Source organism: Oncorhynchus mykiss, chromosome 4 (assembly GCF_057628025.1).
Source record: "Oncorhynchus mykiss isolate SJ-2025 chromosome 4, ASM5762802v1, whole genome shotgun sequence".
NCBI lineage: Eukaryota > Metazoa > Chordata > Actinopteri > Salmoniformes > Salmonidae > Oncorhynchus > Oncorhynchus mykiss.
This window is the reverse complement of record NC_143025.1, coordinates 42,948,778-42,953,751: the sequence shown is the minus strand read 5'-3', so window position 1 is coordinate 42,953,751 and position 4,974 is coordinate 42,948,778.

Here is a 4,974-nt window from a genome sequence, read left to right as displayed (position 1 = left end):
GTAAACGTTATATTAAGTGGCATTGTTTAAAGTGGCTAGTGATAAAAATTTTTAACATCAATTTCCATTATTAAAGTGGTTGGAGTTGAGTCAGTATGTTGGCAGCAGGCACTCAATGTTAGTGGTGGCTGTTTAACAGTCTGATGGCCTTGAGATAGAAGTTGTTTTTCAGTCTCTCGTTCCCTGCTTTGATGCACCTGTACTGACCTCGCCTTCTGGATGATAGCGGGGTGAACAGGCAGTGGCAGTGCTGTGCACCTGTACTGACCTCGCCTTCTGGATGATAGCGGGGTGAACAGGCAGTGGCTCGGGTGGTTGTTGTCCTTGATGATCTTTATGGCCTTCCTGTGACATTGGGTGGTGTAGTTGTCCTGGAGGGCAGGTATTTTGCCCCCGGTGATGCGTTGTGCAGACCTCACTACCCTCTGGAGAGCCTTATGGTTGTGGGCGGAGCAGTTGCCGTACCAGGTGGTGATGCACAATTGAGAGCATCCTGTCGGGATGCATCTGTAGAAGTTTGTGAGTGCTTTTGGTGACAAGCCGAATTTCTTCAGCCTCCTGAGGTTGAAGACGCGCTGCTGTGCCTTCTTCACAACGCTGTCTGTGTGGGTGGACCAATTCAGTTTGTCCTTGATGTATACGCCGAGAATCTTAAAACTTACTACCCTCTCCACTACTGTCCCATCGATGTGGATAGGGGGTGCTCCCTCTGCTGTTTCCTGAAGTCCACAATCATCTCCTTTGTTTTGTTGACGTTGAGTGTGAGGTTATTTTCCTGACACCACACTCCAAGGGCCCTCACCTCCTCCCTGTAGGCCATCTCGTCGTTGTTGGTAATCAAGCCTACCACTGTAGTGTCGTCCGCAAACTTGATGCCACGCAGTCGTGGGTGAACAGGGAGTACAGGAGAGGGCTCAGAACGCACCCTTGTGGGGCCCCAGTGTTGAGGATCAGCAGGGTGGAGATGTTGTTACCTGCCCTCACCACCTGGGGGCGGCCCGTCAGGAAGTCCAGTACCCAGTTGTACAGGGCGGGGTCGAGACCCAGGGTCTCAAGCTTGATGACGAGTTTCGAGGGTACTATGGTGTTAAATGTTGAGCTGTAGTCGATGAACAGCGTTCTCACATACAGTGGGGCAAAAAAGTATTTAGTCAGCCACCAATTGTGCAAGTTCTCCCACGTAAAAAGATGAGGCCTGTAATTTTCATCATAGGTACACTTCAACTATGACAGACAAAATTAGAAAAAGAAATCCAGAAAATCACATTGTAGGATTTTTAATGAATTTATTTGTAAATTATGGTGGAAAATAAGTATTTGGTCACCTACAAACATGCAAGATTTCTGGCTCTCACAGACCTGTAACTTCTTCTTTAAGAGGCTCCTCTGTCCTCCACGTTACCTGTATTAATGGCACCTGTTTGAACTTGTTATCAGTATAAAAGACACCTGTCCACAACCTCAAACAGTCACACTCGCAGGTTTTGCGGCTGCAGTGAAGGAGAGCCCGCAGGTTTGGTAGCGGGCCGTGTCAGTGGCACTGTATTGTCCTCAAAGTGAGCAAAAAAGTTATTTAGTCTGTCTGGGAGCAAGACATCCTGGTCCGCGACGGGGCTGGTTTTCTTTTTGTAATCCGTGATTGACTGTAGGCCCTGACACATACTTGTGTCTGAGCCGTTGAATTGCAACTCTATACTGATGCTTAGCTTGTTTGATTACCTTGCGGAGGGAATAGCTACACTGTTAGTATTTGGTCATGTTTCCGGTCACCTTGCCCTGGTTAAAAGCAGTGGTTCACGCTTTCAGTTTCGCTCGAATGCTGCCATCAATCCACGTCGGGGAAGTAGGGTTGCTGAGGGTGCTGCAGCATCCCTTGAAAGATATTGAAAAGTAGTGCACTGGGCATTTACTAGTATTAGCAGACTGATATAGACTTTTTTTCAGCTTCTCACTTTGGCAAAAAAGTGAGTTGTATCATTAAGAACAGTATTTTACAGGATTCAGTAGTTGGAATTGTAAGATATGTTGCCCTGCCCCTTTCTCTGTGATTGACATTCTAATGGTATCCAGAAAGAACAAAACCCTGTCCTCAAACATTCACATCAAATCACATGGAAAACAACCACTTGATGTGCAGTATTAATTTAGCATCCTTACAAACCGCTTCATGTAAATGTACCTTACTATATTGTAGGCTGCTTGTCTGGGTTTGTACCAAGGTCTCATGTAAGCTCAGTTGGTAGAGCATGGTGCTTACAACGGCAGGGTTGTGGGTTTGATTCCCAAGGGGGACAAGTAAGAAAATGTGTGCCCTCACTACTGTCAGTCACTCTCCATAAGAGAGTCTACTGAAAATGAATGAATAGACCGTTTCAGTTTAATTTCAAGAAACTGGAAAACATATCAAGCAAGTACAGTATTTTTATATTCCACAAGTATTATCATATTAACTTTGTACAGATAATTATCAGACTCAAGTTACAAATGCTGGTAAACAAACAAATACATTTAGTTTGTATTTTTTCCACAAAAGTAGTTCACTGGATTTTCACCAGTAAAAAGTAGACAAATAGATGTCTTCAGCGCAAGCCCCCCCAAAAGATCTGCATCCCACCAAAAAAATTGCAGCCCCTTCCGGGATGTACAGCATGTCCCTGAATGCATGTGACTCTACTTTGTCTCTATACTGACACTTAGCTTGTTTGCATGTTATGCTTTTGCTTTTGTATGGTATGCTTTTTCCGTAAAGTTCTTTTGAAATCTGACACAGTGGTTGCATAAGGAGAAGTTTATCTAAAGTGCCATGAATAATAGTTGTATCTTTTTTTACCAATGTTTATTATGAGTATTTCTGTAAATTGATGTGGCTCTCTGCAAAATCCCAGAATGTTTTGGAACTACTGAACATAACATGCCAATGTAAAATAAGATTTTTGCATATAAATATGCACTTTAGCGAACAAAACATACATGTATTGTGTAACATGAAGATCTGATGACATGAGTGTCATCTGATGAAGATCATCAAAGGTTAGTGATTCATTTTATCTATATTTCTGCTTTTTGTGACTCCACTCTTTGGCTGGAAAAAATGGCTGTGTTTTTCTGTGACTTGGTGGTGACCTAACATAATCATTTGTGGTGCTTTTGCTGTAAAGCCTTTTTGAAATTAGACACTGTGGCTGGATTAACGATGGTGTAAAATACTTGAATATCCAACAACAGCATGGGCTTGAATAACAAAATGTATAGTAAAAGTGAGTACTTATTTACAGTGCTTTTCTTGCCATTGGGCGCATACAGTACATACCAGTGGCGGTCACTGCCATTTAGGATGAGGGAGGATGATTATTTTGTTATGTTTATGAACATAGCCTTATTTCTATTACAGTACTTGACTATGGCCATGTGAAAAGGTCAATTATGTGTAACAGACTCTTCAACTAGTGTGTGTGTGTGTGTGTGTGTGTGTGTGTGTGTGTGTGCCACAGTCAAGTAGAGAAGCAGTTCTAGTACAAAGCGCAGAAGTTCTACGAGACGTGGAGCCGTCAGAGGAGGGAATGATGGGAGATTTCATTGAGATCTCCCACGTCGACCTAGAAGGCTCCAGGAACTTTCTGAGCAGGTGTCACGACTTCTGCCGAAGTCGAAGCCTCTCCTTGTTCGGGCGGTGCTCAGCGGTCGACGTCACCGGTCTTCTAGCCACCATTGATCCATTTTTCATTTTACATTGGTTTTGTCTTGTCTTCCTACACACCTGGTTTCAATCCCATGCATTACCTGTTGTGTATTTAACCCTCTGTTTCCCCTCATGTATTCATCAGAGATTGTTTGTTATTCAGTGTTGGTGGTGTTTGTATTGGTGCGCGATGGGTCGTCGTACCCACTTTGTTTTATTGTTACATTTAGTGTTGGAGTAATATTTTGTTTTTTGTTATTAAATAACTTCATTACATTCTGTTTGATTCACCTGCGCGTGACTTCCCTGCCACCTATACACATGACTCTGACAGCAGGTTTACTGTAAGTCTACTAATGAAACACGTGTCACTGAAATGACACCTCTAGCTTTAATTTTTGTAAAAAAAAATGTATAAATACGGTAGTGAATGCTGTATTCATGCACACAACAGAGCCTATATGTGTCACAGAAACCAAGATTATATTTCTACTCTTATCTATTTATTGCATGAAATGCATCATACTATATGTCTGGTATAAAAATACCTTCTGCCATGAGCCAAACCTTTTGTCATCTAGGTGGACGCACCTTCGCCCAAAACACATGATGTACTGTAGCTAATGGTCATCTTGACCTCCTGCCAGACCAGCTCTATAATAGTACGTGCCCAGATCCCAGACATTAATCCCCATGTACCCTGTGTACATTTTACACTTGGTCCACGAGACTGTTCGGTGAACATTCAGTATGCATGGTCTTAGTGTGTGTGTGTGTGTGTGTGTGTGTGTGTGTGTATGTACGAGTGAGTGTACTTACATGAATGTTAATGTGTGTGACATGGAAACAGGTCTATCTATAGTGTCATCTGGTGTATTTCTCATTATGATCTGCTGGGAGTTGGGGGTTAAAGGAAATAGAGAATACATGGGGCGGACTTTAGCAGTGAGCCTAATGTTAACACACTCATGCCAATTTTACACAGCACCTAAGATATCACTGCTACTGTCCAGTATACTGCTACCGTACATGACAGATGAAGGAGGATACTGTCTGTTGTGATGATCTGGCCTATACCTATCTACTGTACCTTTTGTTGCCAGCAGAGTTCTATACTGACTCTAGGAGAAGACTATAATAATCAGCCAACAATGTTTACATTTCATTTGTTACATTTAAAGGAGCAGTCATTTTTGGATGTATAAATTAATGATATTTACCCATTGATTCTTGAAAAAATATATCTTAGAAATGCCTCATGAGCTTCGTTCAACCATCAGAACCCAAAATATAAT